This window comes from Trachypithecus francoisi, unplaced genomic scaffold, assembly GCF_009764315.1.
Source record: "Trachypithecus francoisi isolate TF-2019V2 unplaced genomic scaffold, Tfra_2.0 Lachesis_group15, whole genome shotgun sequence".
Taxonomy (NCBI): Eukaryota; Metazoa; Chordata; class Mammalia; order Primates; family Cercopithecidae; genus Trachypithecus; species Trachypithecus francoisi.
This window is the reverse complement of record NW_022681460.1, coordinates 64,501,342-64,515,596: the sequence shown is the minus strand read 5'-3', so window position 1 is coordinate 64,515,596 and position 14,255 is coordinate 64,501,342. Positions and strand designations below refer to the sequence as shown.

Sequence of the window (14,255 nt, the reverse complement as noted above, 5' to 3'; positions counted from 1 at the left end):
GTGCTGACACTATAGGCATGAACCACTGCACCTGGCCGGCATCCAGGACTTTTTATGCACATGTCTTCCCGACAGTAATCTTCAGACTCTCTGCCAACTGTGATGGTTAATAACAAGCTGTTTAAGTAAATTATCCTTCCTACAGCACTGTTATTGCCAGTGGCAGAGAACGGTGGGGGGATAATTTTTTATTATGATTTATCAGCATATAGAGTTCATTTACTTTTGAACCCAAAAAGGCTCCAATCTGACCTACCTTGCCTCTCTGGGAAGGAACCTGGGACCTGGACGGCCACACAGCAGCCACCAACACCTGCACATATGTGCCGAGCTGCCTTGAATGGACCATGTGTGCAGTTTAACCCCTGGAATGTTGAGGAGGCACTGGTGGTTGTATTCTTTCTGCTTAATGCTGAAGCTACGGAGCCTCAGCAAGGAAGTAACTTGCCCAGAGTCTGAGTCCTAGACCCAGACTGCCTGACCTTGAGGCTGGTGTATTTCCCACCTCGCTACATCTGGAGCCAGCCCTGCAGCTGAGGCCTTCATGTTGCATCCGGCAACCCTACCCTGTCCTCAGGACGGAAACCAAGTTTACTTTCCCAGGACAGTAAATGTAATGTTTTTATTAAAGATATAATTTTTAATAAAATGTAATTTTTCCATCTTGTAGTAGATGGAAACTGCATTTACTACAAGAAAAAGCAGAGGGCACTTCTGTTCAGATTGTAAAATTGCTGCTGTGGAAATTCATCTCTCTTGAAAAATCACTTATGGAAACCTCATCCATAAGAGTCCACTCTCTTAGATTAAAGAGGGGAGAAAATGTTCCCCACATCACCTTTTTCACCCTGTGGGCATGAATTAGGACCAGGCCTCCTGGACAGTACAACAGAAGGACATCTTCATGTTTACCCCCTGGCCCCATGCTCTTTGAGAAAGTCAAGTTTCTGGGGAATATCCCGTCACTTTGGCCCACGTGCCTTGCTGACACCCTCCACCTCCATCTGCACGGTGCCTCTGCCTGCTCCCCTGCGGATCCTCAAGCCTGTGACTGTTTCTGTATCAATACAAAACTTTTGGTTAAGATTTTTCTGTGATGAGATCAACAACAATATAGTCAGCGAGACAATCAGATATATCCTAAGGGCTCCTCATTGTTTTTGGTACAATGAATGGAATAACTTAGCCATAAGTTTCCATATTTAGCAGCAGATTACCTAATGCCACCAGGGTGTTAATCACATTCATCTGCCTTGACAAACCGCCCATAAGGAGGTCGATCCTTGTGTAGATTCTTTATTTTAATACATACAACCGCACTGCATTACAACTTTCAAGTAGAATAGTTGATTTTGAGGGTCATTACCAATCTCCATGACTCAGGAGATGAGAAGTTGAGCTAATGTCTTCCAGCGTTTTCCAGTTAATATTGTCCAGGTAACCCCTGCCTTTTTTAGCTGGCTGAAATTTCATTTTGATTCAGGGTTACAGTTTCAAGTCGTTTAGCACAAATAAGTCAAGGCTTTTGTCTTTAAGGCCTTGTTTCTTGTCCACCAAATGAATGCTATTTGAGTACCTACTGTATACAGATCAGTTGCTGTGAGATCATCTATACTACTGTTCCTGTCTCAGTAAAATTAGATGGGCAAGTGTTCCAACTTATATAGGTAATTATTGTCCAACACATGTTTAAGTAGAGTGATAATTGAACCTGTGTATGTGGAAAAGCTGTACCTGTTTTTGTCTGTTTGTTGTGAGATAGAGTCTCACTCTGTCACCCAAGCTGGAGTACAGTGGCACGATCTTGGCTCACTGTAACCTCCACCTCCCAGGTTCAAGCGCTTCTCGTATCTCAGCCTTCTGAGTAGCTGGGATTACAGGTGCCCACCACCATGCCCAGCAATTTTTTTGTGTGTGTTTTTAGTAGAGACAGGGTTTCACCATGTTGGTCAGGTTGGTCTCGAACTCCTGACCTCAGGTGATCTGCCCACCTTGGCCTCCTGAAGTTCTGGGATTACAGGTGTGAGCCACCACGCCTGGCCTGCTGTGCCTGTTTTAATGGGCCATTACTTGGTGTCCTTATTTCAGAATTTCTTGTTGGCTAGAATTAAGAATCCTCAGGTAAAGTGTGGGTTGTTACATGATTTGTGAACAGGAGATGTTTTCCTCCAATAATCAACTGCCATTTTGATGTTTGGTGAACGCTTTTAAGCCATCAGTGTATTAAAGTGGCATGCAGAGCTCATGGATGAAGTGAGAACAGCCCTGATAAAAACGCAGATTGTCTGTGGTGCACACAAGTGTGTGTGTGTGTGTGTGTGTGTGTCAGAAGTTCCTCTAACAAGCTTCTTCCTTACACACACTCCTGTGTGAAGTGTTAGAACACCTGCCACGGTCACCTAGCCATAGTGATAGGGATTCTTTTTTTCTTCCTCTTCTTCAACGTTTAAGTTCCAGGGTACATGTGCGGGATGCATAGTTTTGTTACATAAACATGTGCCATGGTGGTTTACTGCACAGATCAACCCATCACCCAGGTATTAAGCCCAACATTCATTAGCTATTCTTCCTGATGCTCTCCCTTCCCTCACCCCCTCCCAATAGGCCCCCCAGTGTATGTTGTTCTCCTCCCTGTGTCCATGTGTTCTCATCATTCAGCTCCCACTTATAAGTGAGAACATTTGCTGTTTGGTTTTCTGTTCCTGCATTAGTTTGCTGAGGATAACGGCTTCCTTCTCCATCCATGATCTCATTCCTTTTTATGGCTGAATAGTGTTCCATGGTGTATACGTACCACATTTTCTTTATCCAGTCTATCATTGATGGGCATTTGGGTTGATTCTATGTCTTTGCTATTGTGATTAGTGCTGCATTGAACATACGCGTGCATGTATCTTTATAATAGAATGATTTATATTCCTTTGGGTATATACCCAGTAATGAGATTGCTGGGTCAAATGCTATTTCTGCCTCCAGATCTTTGAGGAATCACTACAATGGTTAATTTATCCCACCAACAGTGGAAAAGTGTTCCTTTTTCTCTGCAACCTTGCTAGCATCTGTTTCTTGACTTTTTTTTTTTTTTTAAGACAGTTTTACTCTTGTTGCCCAGGCTGGAATGCAATGGCACGATCTTGGCTCACTGTAACCTCTGCCTCCAGGTTCAAGTGATTCTCCTGCCTCAGCCTCCTGAGTAGCTGGAATTACAGGCATACACCACCACACCTGGCTAATTTTGTATTTTTAGTAGAAGTGGGGTTTCACCATGGTCAGGCTGGTCTCAAACTCCTGACCTCAGGTGATCCGCCTGCCTCGGCCTCCCAAAGTGCTGGGATTACAGGCATGAGCCACCACACCCGGCCATTTCTTGACTTTTTAACAATTGGCACTCTGACTGGCATGAGATGGTATCTTACTGTGGTTTTGATTTGCATTTCTCTAATGATCAGTGGTGTTGAGCTTTTTTTCGTATGTTGGCCATGATAGAGATGCTCTTCTACACAGGTCCTGAACCTCTTTGTACGTTTCCATTTCAGTACATGAGCATTTTCCTTTGAAGGCTCCTTCAGAGCTTGCATCTTTCTCTTCATTTCTGATTTGTCTTCATTTCAGAATGATTCCTAATTCTCTACAGCTAAAACACCCTGCTTTCCAGGCTCCCCATCGTGTCATGATTTCATATTACTTGAAAGTAGTATAGTGCTCAGAGAGCTGATCGCATGCATCTGCACTGACTCCCTGTGACTGATTGGGGAAGGAGTGTGTTTCTGTGGGAAGAGGTATGTAGAGACTTGTCCATAAAGAGGGATCAAGTGACCCACCGTGGGTGGCTGGCAGGAAATGGGATGTCTTAAAGGAGTGTAAAGCCATGCATTAGTGAGAAGGAAGGACGAGAACTCATGAGCCAGTCTTGAAAGCTGGTGTGCCTGGCTGATGGAAAACATGTCATGCGATGTATACATATGAAAACATGAAGGCAGTGGGTACTGCGTGTGAATGGGACTGATCCTAATTCAGATATAGCCTGTGATGATCCTGGCAGGTAGGAGGTGCCTAGTCAATCAGGATGGCTATTTTTGGTTGGCTCCTACCTGACACCTGATAAAAATTACCTTCAACTCTCAAAATTAATCATCAGCAAACCCCTCCTCCTGTTTAAATATACTGTGTTAAGGTATAAAACCTTTGAAGTGACAGTATGGGGTTTCAGTGCCCAGGCGATTGTCAGCAGATCCTGGTTTGAGCATGACTTGAGGCATTTACTTTCTGTATGACCTCAGGGGAGTGATGGAGCCTTTCTCAGCTTCTGGGAAAATGGGATTAATGGGACCCACCTCCTAGGGTTGTGGTGAAGATGAAATGAGAGTGCATATAAAGCCGACAGCCCAGTGCTTAGCAGTAAACTTTAAAATAACAACAATGATGATTGCTGGATGTGGTAGCTTATGCCTATAATCCCAACACTTTGGGAGGCCGAGGTGGGAGGATCACTTAAGGTCAGGAGTCTCCTGGGCAACATAGTGAGACCCCATCTCTACAAAAAAATAGAAAAGTTAGCCCAGTGTGGTGGTGTGTGCCTGTAATCCCAGCTAGTGGGAAGGCTGAGGCAGGAGATTGCTTAAGGCAGGATTTCCACGTTGCAGTGAGCTGTGATCATGCCACTGTGTTCTCGCCTGGATGACAGAGACCCAGTCTCTAAACAAAAATAAAGAAAAAAAGAAAAAAAGAAAAACCAATAATGATAAATAGCAGTGAGGAGTTAAAATTCAGATTATGTAATAATGTACATTTATTTTACTGATTTTTTCCCCATATTAAAAACCCTTTGGGCTTTATTTAATTTTCCTTAATCACCATGTTTCAAATTACACCAGTAGTCCTCTGATTATAATTAAGATGAATCAGTTTCTTATTTTCAGATGCTTAAAGTGTTGCCAAGACATTGCATCCCTTCACCACCTCACTAGCCATTCCCATTTTCCACTTTAAGGATTATAGCCACGTCTAATTGTGTCTGTCTGCTTCCCTACCTGGCCTGGGACCTGGAGAGTAAAAAGGCAGTTTAAAAAAGAAACAAAAAGCTGTGTAAAGTTAACCTGATGACAAGGAAAACAGAGTTGTAGGAAAGGAAGTCATCTGGCGGGATCATTCTCAAAAGAGTGGTTAATAAACTCGCTTCAAATCTCTGTCTAGTGAGTGCCCACTGCAGCCTCATACTGGGCTGTACTCCAGGGGATTCTGGTAAACAGGGTGTTGGCCCATTTTGAAGACTTTAAAATACAGAGTCTTCAAAGACTGTATTTACATGCATTCAAAAGCAGATAGATTATTTCAGAAATGCTTTGCGTTTTTTTTTTTTTTTTTTTGGTAGCTACAAATAATGATAGGATTTACACTATAGAAAAAACAGTAATAGGAGGTTGCAAATAGGTCTGGAAAGATATTTCAGTATGCAGCAGGACTTCATCATGGCCATCTCTCTACCTCTCTCTGTTTTAGAAGCACTTTGGCATATGAGAATATTATCAATGTAATTTGGAAACTCTGTGCAATTTCAAAAATAAATATTTAGGCCGGGCGCGGTGGCTCAAGCCTGTAATCCCAGCACTTTGGGAGGCCGAGACGGGCGGATCACGAGGTCAGGAGATCGAGACCATCCTGGCTAATACGGCGAAACCCCGTCTCTACTACAAAATACAAAAAACTAGCCGGGCGACGAGGCGGGCGCCTGTAGTCCCAGCTACTCGGGAGGCTGAGACAGGAGAATGGCGTGAACCCGGGAGGCGGAGCTTGCAGTGAGCTGAGAGCCGGGCAGCAGAGCAAGACTCCGTCTCAAAAAAAAAAAAAACAAAACAAAAATAAATATTTAACAAGGCAACAGAAAATTAAGTTTTTCTGCTACATTATTACCGTAAAAAGGCCTCTTATAAGGACTTTTCTAATTGTTATACCAAAAGGTAATATAAGGAACTAATTTTAGTGTTATATTTATACCAAATTGCTTTTCCATTATTATGACTTTTTTAGGTTTCACCACATTTATACATATCCACATGAAGTCAATAAATGACATCACTATGAAGTAAATAAAGACAATTGATTTCTTTCTTTTTCTTTCTTTCTTTTTTTCTTTGAGATGGAGTCTCACTCTGTTGCCCAGGCTAAAGGGCAGTGGCACGATCTCAGCTCACTGCAACCTCCACCTCCTGGGTTCAAGCGATTCTCCTGCCTCAGCCTCCCAAGTAGCTGGGACTACAGGGACGTGCCACCATGCCCAGCAAATTTTTGTATTTTTAGTAGAGACGAGGTTTCACCATGTTGGCCAGGATGGTCTTGATCACTTGACCTTGTGATCTGCCCAGGCTGGAGTGCAGTGGTGCAATGTCGGCTCACTACAACCTCCACCTCCCAGGTTCAAGCGATTGTCCTGCCTCAACCTCCCGAGTAGCTGGTATTACAGGTGTGTGCCACCATGCCCAGCTAATTTTTGTATTTTCATAGAGACAAGGTTTTAGGCTGGTCTCGAACTCCTGACCTCAGGTGATCCACCTTCTTCAGCCTCCCAAAGTGCTGGGATGCAAGGGTGAGCCTAAGACAACTGATTTCGGTAATGATTGTCAGAGTGTAGGAAAAGATGGGCGTCCAGTTGTTTTAAGAACTTTAACGTATTAATACTAATTCTATTTCTAAATATCTTGTTCATAAATGTGCTTTTGCTTAAAGTCTTTAGGGGAAAACCAAACAAATATTCCTAATTGTCTTCAAGCAAAGATGTATTTCTCTTTCTACTCATCATTTCTATTTTTTGACAGAATTCCTGTTCCAAGTTTCTTTTTCTGGGGAGAGCTGCTACCTCCTGCCCCTTCCTAGGCCTGGCTGGCCCATCGCCTCACTATGAGAAAGCTCCCAGCTCTCCCCCTTTCAGGAGGAAGTAGGAAAACAATAAAGGGGACTGAATAGGCGCATGTATCATCTGTCACAGCTTAACGAGAGGCCATTCCTAACATTTTTTTTACCAATGGTTTATGTACTGCAAGTATTATAGATGGTAAATGAGGCTGAAACCACCCAATTTTATTCTTTTACTCAGACATCTCAGAGCCATTAACAGAGTTCCACACATTGAGATCAGCCTCTATATCATATCTTTCTTCCCCCTTTGTCCTTTGTCTTCCCCGTCTTTCTCTTTTTCCTTTTTTTTTTTTTTTTTTTCTTTTGGAGTCTTACTCTGTCATCCAGGCTGGAGTACAGTGGCACAATCTCAGCTAACTTCAACCTCTGCCTCCTGGGTTCAAGCAATTCTCCTGCCTCAGTCTCCCAAGTAGCTGGGATTACAGGCGCCTGCCACCACGCCTGGCTAATTTTTTTCTTTCTTTTTTTTTTTTTTTTTTTTTGTATTTTTAGTAGAGACGGGGTTTCGCCATGTTGGCCAGGCTGGTCTCAAGCTCCTGACCTCTGGTAACCTGCCTGCCTAGGCCTCCCAAAGTGCTGGGATTACAGGCATGAGCCACTGCTCCCGGCCCAACCCTCTATTTTTCTTTCTTCCCTTTCCTTCCCCCTGCCCAAAGCTGTTGCCAGAAAGATTGTGTCCCATTCCTTCTACATTGGATTTTCAGTACATTTCTCTGTGGTGTGGGGTCTAGACTGTATGGACCCAGGGAAAACACTTCCCCACAGTAAGAACTTTTTTGTATCCAGCCTAATGCAGTGGCCAGAGACCACGATTCCCCAGATCCCGTTTCTTTGGCTGTACCTTCCTCCTCCGTAGATATGCACAGGGAAAGAAGAGAAAAGAGATTCACTGGAAGATTGGACTTCTGATTCTTTTATCTATAGGCTACAGCACGACATTTTACTATACCCTGTTCAGTGGCTTATTTGGAAGAAAGATAAAGGGCTTCTTTCATTTGGAATGTGTTCTTCTGTACTCACAGTATTTTGTAAATAATTCTTGTAGCACTTAAATAGTCAAACTCTGAACTTCTTTTACATATTTTTCTCCCTCATTCTCCTTTGGGCACCTACAAGAGGGATAAAGCCCATATCCTCATCATTTCTTTCTTTTTTTCCTTTTCTTTCTTTCTTTTTTTTTTTTTTTTTGAGACGAAGTTTTGTTCTTGCTGCCCAGGCTGGAGTGCAATGGTGCAATCTTAACTCACTGCAGCCTCTGCATCCTGGGTTCAAGCAATTCCCCTGCCTCAGCCCCCAAGTCGCTGGGATTACAGCTGCCCACCACCACACTTAGCTAATATTTTTGTATTTTTAGTAGAGATGGAGTTTCACCATGCTGGGCCAGGCTGGTCTGGAACTCTTGACTTCAGGTGATCCACCTGCTTCAGCCTCCCAAAATGTGGGGATTACAGGCGTGAGCCACCGCGCCCGGCCCTGAACCAATGTCTTATCAGTCACGATGTTCTGAAAGAGCACTCTTTGTGCAAAGGACAATGGCTGGAAAATCAAACCCCTATTTCTTCTTAGAGCTTGGGCCCTAGCAAGAACAAAACGAGCCAGTCTGAGCACATGGAAATCTACGATCTGGATTAACTAGGCCAAAAGTAGAACCGTCTCCTTTCACCACAAACCCCCAGAGATGCCTTTCAGCATTTCATCTTGGCTTGAAGAAGTCCAGTCCGGGGGGTACCAAACCTCAGAATAACCCTGCCCAGGCCTCTGCAGATGGGGCCCGCTGGAGCTGGCCCTGGCTTGGTTTTACCTCACCAGCCACCTAGGAAGGAAAATCAGAGAACAGAAACCAATGGATCCTTCTCCCTGGAGGAAGCAGCCCTGCTGTCTCCATGCTACAGCCAAAAGGAAGAGGAGACAGATGGGTCCCCATGTACTCATTGACTTTAACTCACTCATGCCACAGTGGATGAGAAGCATCCTTCCTAGGAGCTGGAGCAACAGCAGCTTCCTCCTTAGGGTGGGAAGTGATGGGGAGAGAGGAGCCCTAGACTTCCTTCCACTGAAAGGCCACATGGCTTATCAGTCACTTCAACCATGCTGTCACTCTGGACTCCCTCCTTTCTCTTATTCTCCACATCCCATTAAATACCTCTCCTCTCCACCTGACTCAGGGTTAGGAGTTGGTCTGCGCATACCTGTGCTGCTGCACGCATCACCTAACCAGCCTCCGTAGCAGCTTTATAGCTTCTCCCCTATTTTCTTTTTCTTTCTTTCTTTTTTTTTTTTTTAGACAGAGTTTAGCTCTTGTTGCCCAGGCTGGAGTGCAGTGGTACAATCTCATCTCGCTGCAACCTTTGCCTCCCGGGTTCAAGTAGTTCTCCTGCCTCAGCCTCCCGAGTAGCTGAGATTACAGGCGCCTGCCACCAACGCCGCTAAATTTTGTATTTTTAGTAGAGGTGGAGTTTCACCATGTTGCCCAGGCTGGTCTTGAACTCCTGACCTCAGGTGATCCACCTGCCTTTGCCTCGCAAAGTACTGGGATTACAGGCATGAGCCACTGCACCTGGCCCTGTTTTCTTTATTGATGATGGAACCATCTTTAATCTCACCACGCCCTTCAGTGGTTACCACCCGCTATGTAGCATGGAAGATTCTGCATGACCTTTCCCGGCCCCCATTTAGCCTCATCTAGCAGTGCAGGCCCACCTTCAAGGGTCTATGTGTTCAGGCTCACGCCCCGTTCTGTCCAGCTGGTCTCAACCCTGACATCTGGATGGCCTGAAATCTAGCCCTTTTCAACTCCTTTTAGTGCCCTTTTTGTTACCCTGTGCCTTTGTTTACCCATTTCTGGCCTCCTGGATGTTGTCTCCTTCTTCCTTTCACTGTATTGAAACTTCATCCTTCAAGATTCAGCCCCACCCTCACCTTCCCTATGAAGCCTCTCCCCTCCCTGGAACTGACCACTTCTGCCTTTCCTGCCCTCTCTTGTGAACTGAATATTTATCAGTCTTGCTGCCAAAACACTGTATTCTATTTATTTGTTTACACTTGGCTCTTCAACTAGACAGGGAGCTTGCTGGGGGAAGGGATCATGTTTTATTCATTTTTTTTTTTAATTCCTAACTTGTAAAACAGCACTTGGCACACATTCTTACATTCTCAAAATAAAAAGATGGGAGGAAGGTTTGTATAAATGAATGTTAATGTGCTTTTAAACTGTAAATTACTATACACATGTAAGTTATTCTAGTTTCAGAGGCATCCCAATGTAATACATGAAATTTGAAAGGCAAGTTTTTGGATAAACAGACTACTTTCTAGAAAAGGTAGAGGGGTTGGAGAAATGAAAAAAAGATTATTTCTCAGGGCTGGGCACGGTGGCCCACACCTGTAATCTCAGCACTTTGGGAGGCCAAGGCAGGTGGATCACCTGAGGTCAGGAGTTTGAGACCAGCCTAGCCCACATGGCGAAACCCCGTCTCTACTAAACATACAAAAATTAGCTGGGCATGATGGCGCATACCTGTAATCCCAGCTACTCGAGGGGGTTGAGGCAGGAGAATAGCTTGAACTTGGGAGGTGGAGGTCGTAGCGAGCCAAGATTGTGCCACTGCATTCCAGTTTGGGCGACAGAGCAAGACTCTGTCTCACAAAAAAAAAAAATGTAATGTGATATCAGAGGAAGAAGGGAAGTGGAGGAGCCATAAACTAACCTATTTCTGGGCATCTCATAGAAATAAGGTAAACTCCCAAGGGCGCTGAATTTGCCTTCTGTCTCAGTTCTTCTTTCTATGGCATGTCCCTGCTGAATGGTTATGTAGATCAGAGCTTCTCAAACCATCCATGGTGAGGGGCAAGTGTGTGTGTTTTCTTTCCATCAATCACACACTGATTCTTTTGCAAAATACAATTTAAAAAAGAATACCAGAAAAGTTAGAAGAAGAATAAGATGTACAAAGTACAAGCACAAATTTATTATTAGGTTAATATTAAATCATTCTGTAAACTACTGTAAAACGTTTCTGCATGCTTACTTGATGTCTGTACTTATCTCCTTCTAGATCAGCAGCAAACAGTTTGCAAATTGGCTCCTGCCCACTTCCCATACTTTGAATAGGACCAAGTCAGATCTACTTGGATATCTACTTGGATATTTTCAATAACAGATATTACAAGGAATGAAAAAGTTAATTAGAGGAGGATGCTCGAGTGCAAATCTTATAATGATAGAGATCTTAAGGACATAAACTGATTAGAAAATAAATAGGAGAAATTTTAGATCACAGAAAATCATTCAAATGGTGAAAAGTCCTTTTTTGTGTGTACTCTCTGCTCCTTCCCTCACCAAAGTAAATTCTTTGATCCTCTTGGAGAATAATTGTTTTCACTGCAAAAGTTTTAAATTGATCCTTCATAGTTGTTAGCAGTAGGGTAGCCATAGGTGCTGACATCAAGCCAATAAAATTAATAAGCAGCATGACAGGCTCTAATAAATTTCGTTGGTGTCCTTACTCTGTCATTTCGGGCGCAGAATGAACTGTTATTATCACCAAGCTTCAAACCACTCATTTTGGCTACAGATGATTACAGCTGCGAATACAGGGCATGCTGCCATAGTTTTCAGGAACTAGTCTTGGGTTAAAGTATTATATTTAAAAGATGTGCTTGTGATCAGTGGAGGGAACTAGTTATGACCATACAACTTTGATCTGTTTTCTAGAGTCATCTACAAAAATGTGGACTCCTCACGATCTGTTTTCTCAATAATTTCTGAAAACAAGCAACTTTTAAAATTTAGTTTCTCTGTCATGGACTCTGAGGTTTTTGAACCTCTTTGAGCTGGCGATGGGCCATCAGTTGTTGGATGCAGGCCACGGTTCTTTGTCTGTAACCCCAGATGAAATTCTTTAAGCCCCTTAACTCAATCTTTCTCTCACATGAAGAATTTAGTATCAGGTTTCTGCAAATGAGCAAGCTTAACACTTGAAGTAAGAGAAAGGATTGTTCATTCTCGCTTTCAGCCCCACTGCGGAGCCTCTGAATTCAGCCAGGTGAATGTGGCTTGCATCCGCCACCTCTGCCCCACCCCTCATCCTGCCATTGCTGGTGTGGCTCATGCCTATCTACATCCTTCTGTTTTACCTTCTTAATTTTGTGTACAATATGCCCCCCAAAATGTCCAGCAAACTCTTAAGCTGCTATTAAATACAAACAGTCACTGCACGTTGAGTATTAGTCCATCCTTTTGGACCATGTGTATTTAACAGAAATATCGATGAATATATTTATTTTGAGGGAGTGTATGGTTTATATGTTGTTCAAAATGTACCATTCTTTCAATTCTGGCCTCCATTTGTTTTTCTTTTTGCGTCTTTTTTGGGCCTGTCCTATGCAGGTACTCAAGCTCTTATGATTGTTCCATTTATAACAGTAAGGAGAGGGCCAGGTGTGGTGACTCATGCCTGTAATCCCAGCACTTTGGGAGGCCGAGGTGGGCGGATCAAGAGGTCAAGAAATCGAGACCATCCTGGCCAACAAGATGAAACTCTGTTGCTATCAAAAACACAAAAATTAGCCGGGCGTGGTGGTGCGTGCCTGTAGTCCCAGCTACTTGGGAGGCTGAGGCAGGAGAATTGCTCGAACCCAGGAGGCAGACGTTGCAGTGAGCCAAGATTGTGCCACTGCACTCCAGCCTGGCAACAGAGAGAGATTCTGTCTCAAAAACAAAAACAAAAAAACAGTAAGGAGAACAGGCCAAGCTATTTGGGGATTTTATTGCCAACTACTTTTAAATCTTTTGAATCTACTTTCTTATTGAGGTGACTACTTTCTTTTTTTTTTTTTGAGACAGAGTCTTGCTCTGTAGCCCAGGCTGGAGTGCAGTGGTGCAATCTCGGCTCACTGCAAGCTCCGCCTCCCAGGTTCACGCCATTCTCCTGCCTCAGCCTCCCAAGTAGCTGGGACTACAGGCGCCCACCACCACGCCCGGCTAGTTTTTTGTATTTTTTAGTAGAGATGCGGTTTCACCATGTTAGGCAGGATGGTCTCGATCTCCTGACCTCGTGATCCGCCCGTCTCGGCCTCCCAAAGTGCTGGGATTACAGGTTTGAGCCACCGCCCCCTGGCCGGTGACTACTTTCTTAAGAAGAAAAGTTGTTACCACAGAGCTTGTTTTGAAAAAAAGTTTATGAACATTGGTTTATGCCTGACAGTGATTTTAGTATGAAAGAACTGGAATGAAACCTAATTTGATGCAAACTGTGAAATGTGCTGTTTGAGAAAGTTAATGATGAAAGCCCTGCCTATTTTGCATTGGAGGAACCTAAAGAACATGAGAGAATGAAGGTGGATTAATAAAAGGTATAAGAAACAATTATCTAATGGTTCTTATATTTCAGCTTCTCCTTTCTCTAGCTGCATCTAAACACAACAGTGTTTGCTGTTGGACATTGGAATGCGGCTGCGGTGCTGGGATTTTCCTGGTCTGCTTGACTTTTCACAGAGTTACTTCCTCTAAATGCCGCAGACCGCCATGTTGCATTTGGGAGGGAGCCATACTTCATCGTTCAGCCTAGGGCAAGGACTATATTTATTTTTTACTTTACGTTATTTCAGCTGTTTTTTCTTTATTGTGTTCCTGCCTCCTACAGAATCCTTTTTCAAGTCTTGCTAGGGAAAGGGGAACACTCAGTTATGAACTCTTTAGCATACACGGGGCAGAAAGCAGCCTTCATCTTTCTCAGCAGTTCAAATTGCTTCTAAGCCACGTCAGTTTAACCCACTGTGGGTCTGAATCCACAGCAGATCTGCCTGGGAGCTATTTCTGTGTTAAAACATATAAAATCAATTGAGAGTTTTTCATGGCTCATTAACACAGCATAGCAGAGAGCATAAGTAAATTATATGCTTATTTTTTTCACTTAAAAAAAATAAGTTGGTATTTGAAAAAGAATTTGGTTCTATAGTTTAACAACAGATAGTTTTGTGACTTAAAGGTTATGTTTAAAACAATTCTGTCAGTTCAGAATTTTTATTTCTGCCTTTTCACTATATGAATTTTAGAGTATGTTTTTATCACACCAATCAGTCAAAGAAACAGCGGACGATGTGGTTATAGCAAAACTGACGTTGTGGGCACTGTGGTCCCTGTAGCCCCATCTAGGGAAGCTCTAATATATTTGGGGGGTAGATAGAATGTATACCATACTCTTTCTCTTTGCTAAAACTCTTCGTTCTATAAATAGGTGAGTATTAGGGCCAGTAATAAGAGAGCAACTGTGTACTCTCAGAGTTAATGAGCACATTAGTATAATAATTACTTGAAACAGATATGAAAGATTCACTGGACA

At 43.3% G+C, this 14,255-nt stretch overlaps 1 protein-coding gene across 8 annotated transcripts in view; it reads left to right on the top strand.

Moving 5' to 3' along the window:
• PLEKHG1 (pleckstrin homology and RhoGEF domain containing G1) overlaps positions 1–14,255 on the top strand; it is a 248,937-nt gene that overhangs the window by 163,078 nt on the left and 71,604 nt on the right. The window lies entirely within an intron of this gene.